This window comes from Populus trichocarpa, chromosome 14 (genome assembly GCF_000002775.5).
Source record: "Populus trichocarpa isolate Nisqually-1 chromosome 14, P.trichocarpa_v4.1, whole genome shotgun sequence".
In the NCBI taxonomy this organism is placed as follows: Eukaryota; Viridiplantae; Streptophyta; class Magnoliopsida; order Malpighiales; family Salicaceae; genus Populus; species Populus trichocarpa.
Window position 1 is genome coordinate 8,167,294 of NC_037298.2, and position 12,729 is coordinate 8,180,022.

Below are 12,729 nucleotides of genomic sequence, written 5' to 3' on the forward strand. Positions count from 1 at the left end.
CATATACTATAACAAAATAGTGTTAGACAACGTCTATACAAACATGTTCATAGGTTTATGTATGAGATTGTTAACGAGAAAATAGGCCGTCCGCCACATCAGTAAATATGTCAACGTAAATTATTAATATATAATTTTATGGTATATCTAAATTAGGTTGATTAAAAGGGATATGTCAATTTGATAGCGGGTGCACTTTGGAGGTATTTGAAAGTTGGGTAATAATTATTTTTTAAAGTAATTTTTATTTGAAAATATGTCAAGATAATATTATTTTTTATTTTTAAAAAATTATTTTTAACATCAGTACATCAAAATGATATGAAAATATCAAAAAATATTAATTTTAAATAAAAATAAAAAATAAAAAAATTTCAAATAAAAAAATAAAAAAGAATTGAGTTGATCACTGAGCTTATAGTTCAATCAATGATATACGTGTATTCTTCTTCTTTTTCAAAACAAAATTGTATCAAAATCTCTCAATTCTCACCACAAAAAAAAAAAAAAAAAACTCTCTCATATTAACTATCAATGCAACAAGTCGTGTTGGTTAAAGAAATTCTCTCATATATATATATATATATATATATATATATGTCCACAAACATTTTTATTTTAATCTGGCATGGCAGTGGAGATTTAAAAATCATATCAAATTTACACACATATTGTACTGATAATTAAAGAAATTCAAGTGATTAATAACAAACATGCATGTTTTTAATTAAGACAAAAAACCGGTACATGCTTGAATATATTTTTTTTAATCTTTTCTTTCTCATTCTACTGCTCCAAAAAAAAAAAAAAGGGAAACCATGTTTTTTATTTATTTTTAACCCTATAGGAACAAAACTCTCTAGAAATAAACTTTGAGTATTCTTTTAGGAATTACTTTGAATATTATTCTTAAAAACTAATGAAAAAATCTTTGAATAATATTCTTCTCCATATAAATATACATAAACATGTTTTAATTTCTAAAGTAAGAAATCATCAATAAAAATAATTAAAGAAGAATATCCACATGCTTAAAATAATGTTATAAAATATCAACTATCCTTAATTTTCAGTCTTCTACGAACATATATAGACGATTCAATCGTTTAATATTTTTTTTTTATATGATATAGAGGGACATAGAAGATCGACTACGTACTACACACATAGACGGAAAAACACAAGGAAAAAAAAACGTAGAGAAAGATATTAGTTTTGAGAGAGAAAAAGGAGAGAACCTGCTTTGACTGCGCCGCAAAAGAGGGGATAAAAACGGACACAAAATCCTATGCCTAACTCCAACTCTCTCTCAATGTCTTCCTCGTTTGAAGCAGAAAACCTCACTCTCTGTCTGTGATTTTTTGTTCTTCTAAGTATGTTGTTCTAGCTCGTTAAGGTAGTAACATGTCTGTCAAGGAAGATTTGACACTTATATAGACAAATATTGAGCAATATTTAGTGTATATTTACAAGGAAAAGTTTGTTCTTCAAAAAAGGAAAATATTAGGTAAGTAATGGGAATTTCGATAATTTTGGCCGCCAAGGACTGATCATTCAGAAAAGCAACTAATTGAAATAAACAAATTTAAGCTATATATGGCAAGGTAATTATCGTTTTGTTGACAAATTTTAGGATAGAAGCACCACGTTGGCTCCATGCAACAACAATCTCTGCATGAATTGATTTGAAAAAAGCGAAATATACATACAAAATAATTGAATAAAATAATTAACTTATAATTTATTTTCGTTTTTTCTTGTTCATGGGAGAACTATAAGCTCCAGGGGTTATTTTCTGCAATACTAGGGGTACTGACCCCAATAATTTCTTTTCCTTTTGTTTTCCTTTCTCAGCCCTATATATTGATTTCTCTATATACAGTTAAGACATTTAATTGAGAGAGAATGAGAGAATCAAGCAGTATTGGTACCAGCATGGCAGCAAATTGTATGGAGTAAAATTAAAAAAAGAAATTTTAAGAGCACATTGTATTGCTTAATATCTTTCGAGATCTTGGTATATTTAGAAATTCATGAAAACAAGCCGTTCTTGGCCTGAAAGAAATTAATATGAGAAGGCTTAAAAAATATGGGGGGGGGGGGATACAGGTTTATAGACAAAGTTGATAATGTATTTTTGTGTGTAGAAAAATATAATTATGTAACAAAGCTAAATTCATATCAATTAAAAGTATACTGATGGTCTAAATTCAATTTACTTAAGACCATAATAAAATATTATATTTTAAAAAAATCATGTACCTTCTATTTTCCGTACAACTTTACTTCTAGATAGATAATTTTCTTAGTAAAAGACAAAAAATTATCAAATATAATCATTAATTTATCGTATCTTTAAATTAACAGTAAGTTCGTTAATTCTAAAAGTTTGGAGTCATCGAATGAACTCATTATTATATATATCTTATTATTTTATCTTTAAATTAACGGTAAGTTCGTTAATTCTAAAAGTTTGGAGTGATCGATTGCGCTCATTATTATACATATCTTATTATTCTATCAATTTATACCGTGTGTTATCATAAAAATAAATCATTTGTTTTAGTAAGTTCGTTAATGTTAAAAGTTTGGAGTGATCAATTAAACTCCTTATTATACATATTTTATTATTCTGTCAATTTATATCATATGTTGTCATGATAATAAATCATTTGTTTTAGTAAGTTCGTTAATTTTAAAAGTTTGGAGTGATTGATTCAACTCGTTATTATACATATCTTATTATTTTATCGATTTATATCGTGTTTTATCATGAAAATAAATTATTTGTTTTGGTATTATATCAAGAGAAATAATTATTTTCTTAAATGATAATTTTTTGATGATATGTATATTGTAATGGATAATAACTCATGAGTTACTGGGTAAAGATGTTTTTTACATCGTAAAGCAAAATATTTTTTTTTATTAATGTGGATGTCCGGGTCAGCGTATCTCAGCTAAACTTTAATTGCTTATTTATAAGAAAGATTCGATGTAGTTAGTGCTTTGTTACATTCAAGAGATTTATTTTTTATATATATAAAAATAGTAGCGTATGTATTGCGAAAAATGAATTACATAAAGTTAATATATATTTGTTAATTTCTATTATTTTCTCAAGAATTAATTATCAAAACACAAAAATCGGATTTTCTTACTTATTGAGAATTAAAAAATATGGCACTTAAAGGTATGAGATGCAGCAATTACTCACTCGTGGACCCAGTAGATACTGCATTGAATGGAAATGAAAGCATAGATGTCTTTTACCGAGTTTGCAAATTTGCCATATTTCAATGTGTGGACTGATACTCAAAAACTCCATACAATCAATGTTTACTTAACCCCAACTGCTCTGCTAACTCGTCTCTATTAATACTGACAAAATATCTAAAGTTTGTGGCTGAATCGACGTAGCTGCACACATAAAATACTATTAATTATAATAAATTATTTTTCAATTTAATTTTTTAACAGCATAATTTTTTATTTTATTTTAAAAAAAAATTAATTATCATTTAATATTAAATTGTTTTAGGAATTATATTTAATCATTATTTCTATTTTGTTTTAGTTATATACCAGTTTTATGAATTTATTTATTTTTTTATTTATTTTCAACTTTTATCAATAGATCTATTCCTCTGAAGTAGGACTTCATAATTTATTTACTTTTTTATGAATTTATCCTAATTTAATTACCTAAGTTATAAGTTTAATAAGTTAACCTAGGTTGACTCGGGTTGATTTTTTTTATAATTTTTCTAGTTGATTTTTTTTCATTATTTAATATTGGGCTAGTTGAAAAATAAGTTTTATATTTTTTTATTTGATTTCTATGATATTATTTCGATTTCATAATCAAAGTTAACTTTGTTTATTTTTTGAGTTTTTTTTAAATTAAATATTTTTTTAATTGGTTTTTTTATGAGTTTAATAAGTTAATCACGAATTAACGAGTTATCACAAGTCCATTAATTATTTTTAATAAAATGATATTATTTTACATAAAAACTTAAACAAAAACTATTCACTCTAGATCTCATCTAAGCTTTAGCCTGATCACCTAAGTTTAACCACATAATTTCCCATGCAATACAAAAAGCAAAGACGTACGTACACACCCCAAGTCGGCAAAGAAGAGTGAAAGCTTCTGGATGAAATATTTAAAGCTAGGGTTCATCATGTATGTGTTTAACATATACCTCAACTTTGAATTCGAATTGATAAAAAAAAACAAAAAAGGCTTAAAGATCTCTTTTTAATTGGTCACATAGGGTTAGATGGGTTATTCGATCGATTTATTAAATTAAACCGGATTTAATAACTATATGCTTTATAAAATGCCATGTACATTAAAACCAGAACATTCATTAAAAAAAATTGCCTCGTGCACACGAATGCGAGATGATAACGGAGAAACAAAGAGAAAATCTTAGCAAGACAGTGATGCTTCCTTCCCAATTTACAAGCACAATATATACAATTTTGAACTTTCTTTGCAGCGGTAACGGAAAGAAGATACAAATGAGTCCTGTTTGTCTGTAGAAATGCAATATTTTTTTTACAAGTGAATTCTAAAAAAAAATATTATTTTTTGATCTTTGATAGTGTCATAAAAAATAAGTTGGAAAATATTTTTTACTATTTGGTTATGTTATGATAAATGAGCTGGGAAAATTTTTTATTAATGTTTTATTTCAAGTTTATTAAAATAATAAGAAACAAATTTTACAAATTAAAAGGTCGAATGAGAATAAAATTAAAAAAAAATCTAATTTCATAAATTATCTTAAATAAAATAAATAATAATCAAAATAATAGAGATCAAATCTAACAGATAAAAAAAATTAAAAAATGATGAAATTAAAATAATAATAATTAAAATTTCATAAATTATTTTAAATAAAATAAGTAACAATTAAAAAAATGATGATCAAATTTGATAGATAAAAAATTTCAATTAAAAAAATAATAAGAGAAAAACAAATAACAATCATAAAAATAAAGACCAAAGTTAATGTAAAAATCAAATTTTAAGGGATAAAATTGAAAAAAAAAAGATTCAAACAAAATATATAGCAATCAAAAGTTTGAGGATCAAATTTAATATAATTAACAAATAATATGATATTTCTAAATTTTTCACAACTTCTGGAAAGTGTTTTTTATCCAAAATAAAAGGAAAATACTTTTCTGAAAATCAAACAATTTTTTTTTTATTAGAAAATATTTTACAGATCAATTTTTTTTCAATGACAAACAAAAAAAAAATTAAAAAATGATAACAACCTCCCTGGAAGCTTAGAAATCTTTCACGTCCTCGCGTATTTTATTCATCTAACCATGCAAAGCTTTGCCACCAACCTCCCTATCTGCACTAATTGCACTAGCTAGCACCTGTATATGGAAGCAATTAAAAGAATTAATGAAACGAATTCAAATATAAAAACATGCATTGATAAGTAAGTTCTAATTGTTTGATAATTACTTATCAAATCTTGCTCTATAATCTAGTCTTCTCTTATAATCTAAATAATCTTGTATTTAAAATATTAATAAATAGTAAGATAGAAGAATACTGAATAGCTATGAAAGCTAAATTCATATCAATTAAAAAGTATGCTATTACCCAATTAAATAGCTATGGATTTTTTCCTTTTCCTTTTCATTTTCAGACATGAAAGCCTAAATTCAATTTACTTAAGACCATACTAAATTATATATATATATATAAACTCTATACTTATTTCCCGTACAACTTTATTTGTTAGAAGATAATTTTCTTAGTAAAAAACAACAAATTATTGTGTAATCATTAATTGAACGTACATATCTTTAGATTAACAGCAAATTCATTAATTCTAAAAATTTGGAGTGATCGATTAAATTTATTATTATATATATTTTATTGAGAAGATAATTTTCTTAGTAAAAAACAACAAATTATTAAGTGTAATTATTAATTGATCGTATCTTTAGATTAACAGTGAGTCTGTTAATCCTAAAAGTTTGGAGTGATCGATTAAACTCATTATTATTATTATTATATATATATATATATATATATATATATATATATATATATCTTATTATTCTATTGATTTAATTATATTATTTGTTATCATGAAAATAAATAATTTATTTTAGTAAGTTTGTTAATCCTAAAAGAAAGTTCGGAGTGATGTAATTTATTAATTTATATCGTGTGTTATGACCATGAAAATAAATTATTTGTTTTAGTATTATATATATCAAGAGAAATAATTATTTTTTTAAATGATAATTTTTTGATGATATGTATGTTATAATGAATAATAACTCATGAGTTACTAGGTAAAGAATTTTTTTAGATTGTAAAGCAAAACATATTTGATGCTACAAGAAGTGAAACTAAACTTCAATTACTTACTTAAATGAAGGATTCGATGTCCTTGGTGCTTTGTTATATACAGGTTTTTTTTATAAAAAAATAGTAGGGCATGTATTGTGAAAAATGAATTATATAAAATCAATATTTTTAATTTCTATTATTTTCTCAAGAACTAATTATCAAAACACAAAAATCAGGTTTTCTTACTTATATAATTAATATTTTTTTATGTTTTCAGATCATTTTGATGTGCTGATGTCAAAAATAATTTTTAAAAAATAAAAAAAATATTATTTTGATACATTTCTGAGTGAAAAGTATTTTAAAAGGCAATCACAACTACACTTTCAAACACGCTGAAAATACAAAAAAAATATTAATTTAAAATAAAAATATTTAATTTTTTTTTAAAATATTTTTAAAACACAAAAACAAACCAAAATCATAAAAAATCACAATTAATGGAATGAGATGCAGCAATTACTCACTCGTGGACCCAGTAGATACTGCATTAAATGGAAATGAAAGCACAGATGTCTTTTACCAAGTTTGTCGTTAATTTCAGGGTTCGTGAGATTAGTTGAGGTACGCGCAAGTTGGTCCGGACATCCACGTTAAACTAAAAAAAAAAAAAGTTTGCAAATTTGCCATATTTCAATGTGTGGACTGATACTCAAACTCCATACAATCAATGTTTACTTAACCCCTACTGCTCTGCTAACTCGTCTTTATTAATACTAACAAAACATCTAAAGTCGTGGCTGAATCAGTGTCGACGAACACACAAAATACTAGTAACTGTAATAATTATTTTTAATTTATTTTTTTAACAACCTGATTTTTTTTATTTAATTTTTTTAAACTTTATCATTTAATATGATATTATTTTGAAAATTATGTTTTATAATTTTAATTTTAATTTTTTTCATTGAGTTATACACTGTTCTTATTAATTAATTTTTTTTTTTTATCAATTTCAATCTTCAATAATTTTAAGTGAGGCTTCATAATTTATTTATTTATTTTTATGAATCTATCCTGATTTAATGAAATAACTTGCGTGTTTAACAAGTTGACTTTAGTTGGGTTTTTTTTTGTTATTTTTTAATTAATTTTTTTTATTTCATCATTAAATATTGGTTTAGTTAGAAATTAAGTTTCATATCTTTTTTTTATTTGCTTTATACAGGGATATTCTGATCTCATAACTCATGTCACGAGTTTGACATGTTGACTGGAGTTAACTTTGTTTATTTTCTGTTTTTTTTTTTTAATTGAATATTTTTTTTAATCGGACTTCTTAATTTTTTTTATTTTTTTTCTATGAAATTATTTTGATCTTATTTTTTTTTATTTCTTCCTTTAATACTAAGCTGTTTGAGAACTGAACTTCATATCTTTTTTACAAACTGTTTTTGTGGAGTCATCTCGATCTCATAAATTTATTTTTTTTTCTTGATTTCAAACTGTAACATTGAACTTGTCAGAAATGGAGCTTCGTAATTTTTATTATTTGCTTTTTATGAAGTTATATTAGTCACATGTCTCAGATTGCGAGTTTAACAAGTTAACTTGATTTAACTTAGATTTTTTTTGTTTTATTTTATTCTTCAACATTGTGTTAGTTGAAAATTGAGTTTTGTGTTTTGTTTTTAATTTTTTATATGAAGTTATCTTGATCTTATTACCTGGATCGCGAGTTTGACAAGTTAAACTATAGAATAATTTGACAAATTTTTAGGATATTTTGGTGCTCAAATTAAAAGTTGTATTGGTAAGTAATACATCCCTATACGTCTTGGTACAAGAAGTAATTCTAAAAAGATTAAAAGAAAATCATATATTTATCCATGTTAAATTCATTGTATATAAAATAATATTTTTTTTTCACGCCTTATCCACGCAACCACGAAACAAAGTATAATGAAGACTAGGTAATTGCCTCTGGCCATTGTGACATAACAAAACAGTGAGATACACCAGGCCAAACAATCCCCAAATGTCCTTCAATAAAGCCCCCAATACTGGAGAACCTTTACAAAGAAGCTTCGTTCAAATTCCTTTGAACTCCTGAAAGCTCAAGCAGTAGGAGACCATCCACAATACACAAGTTGTAGCATCCTGATTCCTTAACCCGTACAAAATGTGCATCAAAACCACTATGGACTTGTTTATTTTTATATTTTAAAATTGTTTTTGAAAAAAAATATTTTTTTTCTTTACTTTGAATTAATATTTTTTTAATGTTTTCGGATTATTTTGATGTGTTGATGTGAAAAATAATTTTTTAAAAATAAAAAATATATATTATTTTAATGCATTTCTAAACGAAAAACACTTTAAAAAATAATCACGACCACACTTCCAATCACCCCTATATCTACTGGCATTGGCCACACAGGGCACCTCAAAATCTTTCACAGACCGATCTCCTTCTTAACTAGATGCATACATAGGATCACTCCTTGCCCTAATTTCGTAAGATAGTGTTCTGAATACTCCATGCCAAAGCAATTTGAATGCATATATAATCAAAGAAAATTATTTTTCGATGTTTGGTGATGTCATAAAAAATAAATTGAAAAACATTTTCTACTATTTGGTTATGTTATGAAAAAAGAGCTGGAAAATAGCTTATTAATGTGTTTTTTTTCAAGTTTATTAAAATAATGAGAAACAAATCTTACCAATTAAAAAGTTGAATAAGAATGAAATTGAAAAAAAAAAATGTAATTTTATAAAAATTTTCAAATAATAATAAATGAATTAAGGAACTCAAAACGATACACTTGGAACATGGAAGTTAAACAAGATGGAAGGTGCCAACCTTATCCTTGTTGCAAAACTTGTTGAAATCCAAATCAGAACAACACCACAGAGATTGGTTATGTCATGTAATGAGTTGATTCTCCCAAGCTGTTGCACCAGTGCTAACATCGACAATGATAACTCACGTATCACTAAAACATCTTAATCCATAACTGTTAAGTAATATTTATCTAGTTTTATTTATTAAGGATAGAATAGTATTTTCAGTTTAACCTATATATAATTTCTTTGTATTTAGGTTAACTTAAGCACTCATAATAAACATATTATTGAGAATTCTAGCCTCCTTTTATGTTTCATCTGAATTACTTTAACATGGTATCAGAGCCTAGTTGATCGAACCCTTGGTTTGTTAATTTTATGGAACTCGCTGTCCTTGTAGAAATCATGTTCACCAATGTCAGAGCCACTGCTCGTATCAAAATCATTATCATCATCCACTTCATTCCCTGTAGGATGTTCCAGCACGCTCAATGCATTCTTTTGAAGCTTAACTTCAGATCCATTTTTCAAAACATCAGACATGGGTTGTTTGACCTATTAAAAGATGGAGGATGAAGATCAGGTTTTGTGCTTGCAGCTGAAGAATTAATATCTGAAACTTTATTTTAGATTCTTCAGCTTCTGCAATTTGGTATTTCTTTTTTGTCTTTGCAATTGTTTTGGTATTTCGTCTTCTCTTCGGTTTCTGTAATTTGGTATTTCTGTTTTGTCTCTGCAATTGTTTTGGTATTTCATCTTCTCTTCGGTTTCTGCAATTTGGTATCAGCTTCTGCAATTTGGTATTTCTGTTTTGTCTCTGCAATTGTTTTGGTATTTCATCTTCTCTTTGGTTTCTGCAATTTGGTATCAGCTTCTGCAATTTGGTATTCGTCTTCTCTTCGGTTTCTGCAATTTGGTATCAGCTTCTGCAATTTGGTATTCGTCTTCTCTTCGGTTTCTGCAATTTGGTATCAGCTTCTGCAATTTGGTATTCGTCTTCTCTTCGGTTTCTGCAATTTGGTATCAGCTTCTGCAATTTGGTATTCGTCTTCTCTTCGGTTTCTGCAATTTGGTATCAGCTTCTGCAATTTGGTATTTCTGTTCTGTCTCTGCAATTGTTTTGGTATTTCGTTTTCTCTTCGGTTTCTGCAATTTGGTATCAACTTCTGCAATTTGGTATTTCTGTTCTATCTCTGCAATTGTTTTGGTATTTCGTCTTCTCTTCGGTTTCTGCAATTTGGTATCAGCTTCTGCAATTTGGTATTTCTGTTCTGTCTCTGCAATTGTTTTGGTATTTCGTCTTCTCTTCAGTTTCTGCAATTTGGTATCAGCTTCTGCAATTTGGTATTTCTGTTCTGTCTCTGCAATTGTTTTGGTATTTCGTCTTCTCTTCAGTTTCTGCAATTTGGTATCAGCTTCTGTTTCTACAAAAAAAAAAAAAAAATTGGAGTGATATTTTGTCTTCTGCTTCTGCAAAATCTGGTATTTCGACTTTCCTTCAGCTTCTGTCATGGCATTTACTACTAAAGAGATTGTTTGGTTACGTTGGTTACTTGCTGATATGAGAGTTTTCTTTTCTCATCCTACTCCTATGAATTGTGACAACCAGAGTTCTATTCAGATTGCTCACAACTCGGTTTTTATGAGCGAACTAAGCACATTGAAATCGATTGTCATCTTACTCGTCATCATCTCAAGCATGGCACCATTACTTTGCCTTTTATTCATTCTTCCTTGCAGATTGCAGATTTCTTTACCAAGACGCATTTCATATCTCGTTTTTGTTTTCTAGTTGGCAAACTCTCGATGCTTGTAGATGTCGCATCGTGAGTTTGAGGGGAGATGTTAAGTAATATTTATCTAGTTTTATTTATTAAGGGTAGAATAGTATTTTCAGTTTAACCTATATATAATTTCTTTGTATTTAGGTTAACTTAAGCACTCATAATAAACATATTATTGAGAATTCTAGCCTCCTTTTATGTTTCATCTGAATTACTTTAACAATAACAAGGTTCAAACTTCAAGTTATATCCACCATTCAGGAAACAACTTTGCAGATTCATCTAGTTCTGTGATTTACTATTACCATAAAATAAGGTCAAATTCAGAAATTTCACATGTTACCCCATATCTACCAACAGTAGAAACAAATGACAATGAAACAGAAAACAACAGGAACAATAACATTCCAAAAGGGAAGCAGATTGCCGTTTTTATCCCGAAGAAGAAGAATGAAGAACGATTGTCAAAATTTCAGCAAGGAAGTTCTGGAAAGAAATGCTGATAGCTTCAACAACCAGTCATCTGCAAACAATTAACTGCCCGCAAATAAATGTCTACTAAAACACCATATGGTTCAGTTAATGATGGGATTACGCTAAACATCCATACACACCAATGTCGACCACGAATTTAAGTTAAAACACCTCCCATAACTCCCAAAAACAGAGGGAAAAAAACAGTTAGAATAAAGCATAGCATATGTGATATAGGACAGGGTAGTCAAAGGTACAAAAAATTAGAATTCCCAGAAAATTAGAGAAAGATTAAAGAAACCCTGTAGAAGAGGGTAAATCCATGTAGAAGAGGGCGAAGGAGTTAGAAGAAAACCCTATAGGAGAGGGTTCAAATACACAGAAGAAACATAATCACTTCTGAAATTTTAATTCATAATAAATGTTTTCTGCATTTTACAAAGGATATGGTGTTTATATAGACACCAAGAAACCTTAATGTCCTAAACTAATAATAAGAATCAAAATAAATATTAATAAATTAACAAAATCCTAAAAATCTATCTAAATAGTAACAAAATTCTATGCATAATAGATTACAAACAAATAACTAAACTACATTGTTCTTATGCTGCATCAATATGGAAATCAAACAAAAACCTGCTACAAAGAAAAACGGGGCTAATTTATATATTATACACTAGTAGTTCACGATACATGAACGATAAATCTCAAGAACAAATAACAGAAAAAAAATATACAGCAGAAACGAGCTAATACACTGTCAAGGTCCTCGAGGATACAGATGAATTGCAATATAATAGTAACAAATATTCACTAGTCAGCAGCTACAGGGAGAGCTGAGTTAGAACATTCAGTGACATTTTTTTGTGAAGATAATAGAGTGGAGAGGAGTGTGGCATAAGAAATGGAACTTTACTATGAGAATAACCGAGACTACAATCAGAAGAAGAATAAAGCATACGAGACATGGGCAGAGAGCTACCACACACTTGCTCTCCCCGCCCTCGTTTCCCACTTTCTCCTCATCTTCCCTGTCTTTGATCCACTGCGAGTAACTCCGTGGCAAAGCACCACTACCATTAGACTTGCCCATTGAAAATAGGTGTGATCTGATTGTATTCAAGCGGTGACTAACAAAATGAGATCTAAATTTAGCTGACGAAGACAGTAGGAGTGTGATGGTGGTGGCAGATAGCTAGACTGGTGGTTGTCTTTTGAGTAAAGAAATAGCAAAATTCACGGCAAGGCTGTAGGTTTGTCTGTCTAGCGAAAGGATGGACC